The following is an 8,977-nucleotide window of genomic DNA, read 5'->3' as shown; positions in this document are numbered from 1 at the left end:
CAGGAAGGAGGTTTGACATTGATAATGCTGATATTGTTAATTCAACATCCCTTAGTATTTGTGACATATATTAGGAAAGGGGAGTTATTTCATGAAGCAATAAAAGAGTCGTATTAGCGGGAGGCATTGGAAGTTTTCAGGTAGAAACAGGAAGATAACTCGGTGATAAAACAGAAGACACTAAGCAATCCTTCACCTCAATGAATCTTCTATCTTCAATAAATAGATGCACAACATGAAAACAAACATTTCAGATAGTAATAAAATGGGTGGTTTGAAATGTTGAACCCTCATAGTTCTTAAAAATTTTATTTTTTTAATTCCAGTATAATACAGCATAATATTAGTTTAAGGTGTACAATATAGTGATTCAGCAATTCTATATATTACTCAGTGCTTATCACAATAAGTGTATTTTTAATCCCCATTACCTAATTCATCCATCCCCCCCATCTACCTGCCCTCTGGAAACCACCACTTTGTTCTCCATATTGAAGAATCTGTTTTGGGTTTTTTTTAAGATTTTATTTATTTGAGAGAGAGAGAGCATGAGAGGGGGGAGGGTCAGAGGGAGAAGCAGACTCCCTGCTGAGCAGGGAGCCCGATGCAGGACTCAATCCCGGGACTCCAGGATCATGACCTGGGCCGAAGGCAGTCGCTCAACCAACTGAGCCACCCAGGGGCCCCGAAGAATCTGTTTTGTTGTTTGTCTCTTTTTCTCAGTGTGAGGGTTTGTAAAAATTAAAAATAGAACTACTCTATGATCCAGGGATCCCACTACTGGGTATTTATTTACTCAAAGAAAATGTATCCTCATATTTGCAGTCTCTCTGATGCTAAGAACATATGAGGTCAATCTATTTATTCAAATTTGTCTCTCCATGTAGACTCACAGGGACATATATGTTTGCTAATCAGTGTTTGCAAGTGGTGACAGTAGGCACTATGAACACCTAGGTGAATACTAAACTAAAACAAGGAGACTAGTTTTAAAGCACAGTAGCATGTTTGTAGAGAAAGTTCCTGACATTAAGCTTTTTATTTCTGAGGCATACATTTCAAGGACAATCATGCTGAATAAACATATTGTCAGGTGTGTGATACTATTATCAGATAAGCACTCAGGCTGCCCCGGCCATGAAGTATCTCTTCAGAAAGCCCTGGGTAACCTGGATACTGACACATCAGTGATCCTCCATTGTGTTTCTGTACCAGAATTTCACTCTTATGTTTTAAACTGATCAATAAAGAGAGAACTTAGGAACCCCTAGCCACTCTGCCTGTGGACTCCCTAATTCTAGCCTTTCTTTCTCTTGCTATGAATCTCTTCCCCCAAGACTTTTCTGCCTCTGTCCTCCAGGAACTGTAATAGACCTGGTTTTGTTAGAGTTCTCCGATGGGTGTTGCTGAAGTGTGTATTGCAACCACAGTAAGAACCCAAGGGCTGGTGCAGCCACAGCAGAAATTCTGGTCAGGGAGGCATCTGTGGGAATGTCCACAAGCCCACGGATGCAGGGCAGTGCCTGGGCTTTCCTAGCCTGAGCATCCCTGTCAGGACCCTGAGACTTAAACAGAACAATGCTAGAGACCACATTCTCAGGAAGAGGAGTGAAAAGAGGATGTAAAAAGATTGACAGACTCAAAGGAGAACTGTGGTTTTGTATTCTCCTCTACAATAAAGTCATGTGAAGAAATTAGTAGCCAATGTAGTGTCTTCCATATGAAGAATACAACTCATGATTATTCTTTTGAGAAACATAGAGAAAATTTACATCGCATGATATAAGTCATTTGAAATGAAATTTGTTTGAAGAAATCAAACTTGCCCCCTTGAAAAATACAGAAATTTCTTTTTTTCTTTTTATTTTTTTTATTCTTATGTTAATCCCCATACATTACATCATTAGTTTTAGATGTAGTGTTCCATGATTCATTGTTTGTGCATAACACCCAGTGCTCCATGCAGAATGTGCCCTCCTCAATACGCATTACCAGGCTAACCCATCATCCCACCCCCCTCCCCTCTAGAACCCTCAGTTTGTTTTTCAGAGTCCATCATCTCTCGTGGTGAAAAATACAGAAATTTCTAGGCATTTGTGATCCAAGGTTGGGGAAACCATTAGAATGTATGAAAAAAATGAGACAAAGCAGAGGATTAATAAAGTGAGTTACTTAAATGTGTGGAAAAGTTGAATTCAAACAATTGGAAATTCCAGGAAATAAATAGAAGGAGCAGATTCTACTTCCCCTGTCTGATCAAAGAATAGCAGGTCCTCTCTCTGAGACTGTGAGCCCTAAATCATGGGCATTTCTTCAGCCCCAGGATGATGGCTCTTACATCACTGGAACCCCAACAATTCTTTTCAGAGCCCTCTTTATGTCTCTGTTCCTCAGGCTATAGATGAATGGGTTCAGCATGGGTGTGACCACCGTGTACATCACTGAGGCTACTTCACTTGCTCAGGAGCTCTGGGCAGCAGCAGAGCTAAGGTACACTCCTAGGATTGTACAATAAAATAAGGAGACAACCAAGAGGTGAGATGCACAGGTGGAAAATATTTTATACTTGCTTTGAGCTGATGAGATATGAAGTATGGAGGAAACGATCTTAGAATAAGAGTAAATAATCCCAGCGAGGGGACCACCAGCCAGCAGCACAGCTGCAAAATACATCATCAGGTCATTAAGTAAGGTGTTGGAACAGGCAAGTCGGACTACATGATTGATTTCACAGAAAAAGTGGGAGACTTCCACCTCTCTGCAGAAGAACAACCACAACACCATTAAACTTTGTAATAAGGAATTCAGGGCACTCATCATCCAGGACAGCAGAACCAGCAGTACACAGTAGGTGGATTTCATGATGACAGTGTAGTATAGGGGGTGACAGATGGCCATACACCGGTCATAGGCCATCACAGCCAGGAGAAAGTCATCCAATCCAGTGAAGAGTAGGAAAAAATATATCTGAGTGATACAGCCTCCATAGGTTATTACTTGGCTCTGAGTCTGGATGTTCTGAAGCATCTTGGGGACTGTAGTTGAGATGAAACAGATGTCTACAAAGGACAGGTTTGCCAGGAAGAAGTACATGGGTGTGTGGAGGTGGGAATCTGAGCTGATGGCAAAGATGATGAGCAGGTTTCCAAACACAGTGATCACGTACATGGAAAGGAAAAGCCCAAATATGAGGGGCTGCAGTTCTGGGTCCTCTGATAAGCCCAAAAGGTGAAACTCTGAAATTTGTGTATCATTTCCTGGTTCCATGTGGTGGAGGTGACTACTATGGAATAAAAAATAACATGACTGATTTTCTCAATAATGAACATTACAAATATCATTGAAATTCTGCAATTTTTATTTTACATTCAAATGTGAATATCCATAGTTTTTGTATGGAACCTATCGCCTCTCAGGACCCCCCCACCATGCCAGCTGAGAATAAGAATGTGCATCCCAAGCAAAGCTGGTGGCATCACAATACCAGACCTCAAGCTCTATTACAAAGCTGTAATCATCTAGACAGTATGGTACTGGCACAAAAACAGACACATAGATCAATGGAACAGAATAGAGAGCCCAGAAATGGACCCTCAACTCTATGGTCATCAAAGCAGGAAAGAATATCCAATGGAAAAAAGACAGTCTCTTCAACAAATGGTGTTGGGAAAATTGGACAGCCACATGCAGAAGAATGAAACTGGACCATTTCCTTACACCACACGCAAAAATAGACTCAAAATGGATGAAAGACCTCAATGTGAGACAGAAATCCATCAAAATCCTTGAGGAGAACACAGGCAGCAACCTCTTCGACCTCAGCCACAGCAACTTCTTCCTGGAAACATCGCCAAAGGCAAAAGAAGCAAGGGCAAAAATGAACTATTGGGACTTCATCAAGATAAAAAGCTTTTGCACAGCCAAACACACAGTCAACAAAACCAATAGACCACCGACAGAATGGGAGAAGATATTTGCAAATGACATATCAGAAAAAGGGCTAGTATCCAAAATCTATAAAGAACTTCTGAAACTCAACACCCAAAGAACAAATGATCCAATCCAGAAATGGGCAGAAGACATGAACAGACATTTCTGCAAAGAAGACATCCAAATGGCCAACAGACACATGAAAAAGTGCTCAACATCATTCAGCATCAGGGAAATACAAATCAAAACCTCAATGAGATACCACCTCACACTATTGAGAATGGCTAAAATTAACAAGTCAGGAAATGATAGATGTTGGCAAGGATGCGGAGAAAGGGGAACCCTCCTGCACTGTTGGTGGGAATGTAAACTGGTGCAGCCACTCTGGAAAACAGTATGGAGGTTCCTCAAACAGTTGAAAATAGAGCTACCATATGACCCAGCAACTGCAGTACTGGTTATTTACCCCAAAGATACAAATGTAGTGATCTGAAGGGGCACATGCACCCCGATGTTTATAGCAGCAATGTCCACAATAGCCAAACGATGGAAAGAGCTTAGACGTCCATCAACAGATGAATGGATAAAGATGTGGTGTATATATATACAATGGAATATTATGCAGCCATCAAAAAATGAAATCTTGCCATTGGCAATGATGTGGATGGAACTAGAGGGCATTTTGCTAAGCGAAATAAGTCAATCAGAGAAAGACAATTATCATATGATCTCACTGATATGAGGAATTTGAGAAACAAGATGGAGGATCATAGGGGAAGGGACGGAAAATGAAACAAGACGAAACCAGAGAGGGAGACAAACCATAAGAGACTCTTAATCTCAGGAAACAAACTGAGGGTTGCTGGAGTGGAGGGGCGTGGGAGGGATGGGGTGGCTGGGTGATGGACACTGGGGAGGGTATGTGCTATGGTGAGTGATGTGAATTGTGTAAGACTGATGAATCACAGACCGGCACCCCTGAAACAAATAATACATTATATGTTAATAAAAAGAAAAGAATGTGCATCCCAAACATGGTCTTTTCCCCAAGTACTCATGTATTCTATACTTTTAATGAGAAACTCTGTCACACGTTTGAGGAATAAACTTGAGTAGTGACTAACCTCCAGACAAAGAGTGTAGGTGTCAAGAAACAAAAGTCTCTACCATTCAGTGATGGAGAAGATAAGCAGATAAAATACCAGATAAAATATAAGAAGGTGACAGATGCAATGAAGAAAAAGTCAGTAAAAAGGAAAGAGTTCATGGTGGTGTTACTTTTTTACTGGTTGTTCAGGTAATAGCACACATTTAAATAGAGACCTCAAGGGGGAGATAGAAGGACCTAGGGGAGGCAAGATGGTGGATGAGTAGGGGACCTCATTTCATCTGGTCCCTTGAATTTAGCTAGATAACTATCAAATCATTCTTAACACCTGTGAATTCAATCTGAGATCTAAGGAAAGAATTGCTGGAATTCTACAAACAGAAAAGCGAGCACTTTTTTGCAAGGCAGGAGGTGCAGAGAAGTGAATCATGGGGATACTCAGAAGATAAACAGCGTGGGGGGGAGCCTCTGTAAGCTGGCTACCCTGCACACTAAATAGGAACCTTTAAAAATCTGCTCCAGTGAGAGACATCCCTGCCTGAAAAGTGCTTATGTGGCAAAGTGGGACAGCATCCTAGGTGGGACAGTGTGGTCCCAGGATCCCCTGGGTCACAGAAAGAATGGGAATGCCTGAGCTGACAGAGTTCCCAAGCATTGAAGCCAGAAACTGGTGAGGGTCAGAGAGCCTGGGAGGGGCTGTCATCTCTGTTAGCCAGAAACCACGAACCAGGGCTCAACAAGTGACCACTCTCTGTGTGGCGACCCTGCAAACAGCAGAATTGCAGTGACCTTTCACCTTCCCCCAGGAGGGTTGGCAAGGGTGTGCTCACAACTAGGCAGCTGCTCTCCATGCAGGGGCCCTGCAAAGGGTAGAAATGGAGTTACCCACCACTGTCCCAAGGGAAGATCAGTGCAGGAGCACACTGCAGGAATCTCCAGAGTTTTGCACACACAAAAGTGAAGACTGCTTATCCCTGAGGGTTTACTGAAGAAAAGGGGCAACAATTTTTCAGCACCGAGGCTGAAGGCCATTTTTATATTCATCTTCTAAAGAGGCACAGGAAAGCCTTCAGGGAACAAAAGCTACATAGAGCAACCAGAAGCAGCTTACAATGAGCCAGGCTCCCAGGCAAGGAGTGCTGCAACTTCACCCTGGCAAAGACACCTGAGAATCACCGCCACATGCCCCTCCCCCAGAAGACCAGCTGAAACAACAGCCAAACACCAAATTTACAGAACACAGAGGATTGCAAAACTCCAGGGTTAGGGGAAAATAATAGAATTCAAGGATTTTTTTCCCTTGATTGTTTTTCACTTTAAAATTTTCCTTTTCTTTTTTTCCTTTACAACTAGTTTCTTATTTTATCAATTCTTTCTTTTTAAGATTTTTTTAACTTTCATTTTCTACATTTACATTTTATATATTCTTCAATTTTTGCTTCTTTTCACAGTATTCAATTTTATTTTTGTATGTATATAAGTTTCGCTTTCTTTACATTTTGGGGTTTAGTGTCTTCTAACAAATAGACCAAAATACATTCAGGACTGTTTTGTGCACCTGTGAAATTATATTCTCTCTTCCCAACCCCCTGTTTTTTCTTTTTTTCTTTCTCTCCTTTTCTTTTCTTCTTTTGGTTTCTGATTTCTTCATATTCATCTAGTGTGTATTTTGCTTTGGTTGTGGTTGATATTTTCTATTTCCTTCTCTTGTTCATCCATTCTTCTCTGGGAAAAATGACTAGAAGGAGGAATTCACAGCAAAAGAAAAAAACAGAGGTAATACTCTCTGCCACAGATCTAATCAATATGGATATAAATAAAATGTCAGAGCTGAATTCAGGATAATAATTATAAAGTTATTACCTGGGCTTGAAAAAAGCATAAAATACACCAGAGAATCCCTTAGTGCAGAAATGAAATCTAATCAGGCTGAAATTAAAAATGCTCTGAGATGCAATCAAAATTGGATGCCCTAAAAGCTAGGTTAAATGAGGCAGGAGAAAGGGTGAAATAGAAAACAAGAAGATAGAAAGGAAGGACACTGAAGAAAAGAGAAAAAACAACCATGATGGACCAAAATGGACCATGAGGGAAGTCTTTGAGAAATCAGTGATACCATAAAGTGGAACAACATTAGAATTATTGGGGTCTCTGAGGAAAAAGAAAGAGAGAGAGGGACAGAAGGTATACTTGAGCAAATTATAGCTGAGAACTTCCCTAATCTGAGGAAGGAAACAGGCATTCAAGTCCAAGAGGCAGTGAGGACCCCTCCCAAAATCAAAAAAATAGATCAACACCCCAACATATAATAGTGAAGCTTGCAAATTTCAGAGATAAAGAGAAAATCCCGAAAGCAGCTCAAGACAAGAGGTTCTTAACCAATAGGGGTAGAAATATTAGGCTGGCAGCAGACCTATTCAGAGACCTGGAAGGCCAAAAAGGGTCTGGCATGATATATTCAGGGTACGAAATGAGAAAAACATGCAGCCAAGAATTCTTTAACCAGGAAGGCTCTCATTCAGAATGGAAGGAGAGATAAAGAGCTTCCAGGACAGACAGAATCTGTAAGAATATGTGACCACTAAATGATCCTTCAGAAATATTAAGGGGGATCCTGTTAGTGAAGAGAGAGCACAAAAGTAACATAGACCAGAAAAAACAGAGACAATCTAGAGAAACATGGACTTTCCAGGTAATACAATGGCACTAAATTCCTATCTTTCAACAATTACTCTGAATGTAAATGGGCTAAATACTCCAATCAAAAGACACAGGGTATCAGATTGGACAAAAAAGCAAGACCCATCCATATGCTGTCTAGAAGAGAAGCATTTGAAACCTAGAGACAACTCCATATTGAAAGTGAGGGGGTGGAGAACAATTTATCATGCTAATGGACCTCAAAAGAAAGCTGGGGTAACAATCCTCATATCAGACAAATTAGATTTTAAACCAGAGACTATATTAAGGGATAAAGAGGGACACTATATCATACTTAAAAGGTCTCTCCAACAAGAAGATCTAACAATTATAAATATTTATGCTTCTAACTTGGGAGCCGCAAATTATATAAACCAGTTAATAACCAAATTAAAGAAACACATTGATAATAAAAAAAGAATAGTAGGGGACTTCAACATAAAAGATGAAACACCACTTTAAAACTCTGCTTAGAAATAAGAGTTGGGGCGCCTGGGTGGCTCAGTCGTTAAGCGTCTGCCTTCAGCTCAGGTCATTATCCCAGGGTCCTGGGATTGAGCCCCGCATTGGGCTCCCTGCTTGGCAGGAAGTCTGCTTCTCCCTCTCCCACTCCCCCTGTTGTGTTCCCTCTCTCGCTGTCTCTCTCTGTCAAATAAATAAATAAAATCTCTAAAAAAAAAAAATTCATGGAAACAAAAGAAAATTAAAACAACTGTTCAAAACCTTTGGGATACAGCAGAGACAGTCCTAAGAAGGAAATACAGTGCACTACAAGCCTTTCTCAAAAAAATTAGAAAAGTCTCAAATACACAAGTGAACCTTACACCTAAAGGAGCTGGAAAAAGAAGAGCAAATAAAGCCTAAACCAAGCAGGAGAAGAGAAATAATGATTAGAGCAGAAATCAATGAAATAGAAACAAAAAGAGCAATAAAACAGATCAATAAAACTATGAGACGGTTCTCTGAAGGAATTAATTAGATAAATAAACCCCTAGCCATGCTTATCAAAAAGAAGAGAAAGGACCCAAATCAACAAAATCATGAATGAAAGAGGAGAGATCATGACCAACACCAAGGAAATACAAACAACTTTAAGAACATATTATGAGCAACTATATGCTAACAAATCAGGCAATCTGGAAGAAATGGATGCACTCCTGGAAACTTATAAACTACTTACATTGAAATAGGAAGAAATAGAAAACCTGAACAGACCCATAACCAGCAGGGAAATTGAAG

General features: G+C 40.4%; 1 pseudogene; it reads right to left on the bottom strand.

Moving 5' to 3' along the window:
• Positions 1 to 2,334: 2,334 nt before the first annotated feature.
• On the bottom strand, positions 2,335 to 3,291 carry LOC110574513 (annotated as a pseudogene).
• Between the last annotated feature and the right edge of the window lie 5,686 nt (positions 3,292 to 8,977).

Source organism: Neomonachus schauinslandi, chromosome 1, assembly GCF_002201575.2.
Source record: "Neomonachus schauinslandi chromosome 1, ASM220157v2, whole genome shotgun sequence".
Classification (NCBI taxonomy): Eukaryota; Metazoa; Chordata; class Mammalia; order Carnivora; family Phocidae; genus Neomonachus; species Neomonachus schauinslandi.
This window is presented reverse-complemented; position numbering and strand designations above follow the sequence as displayed.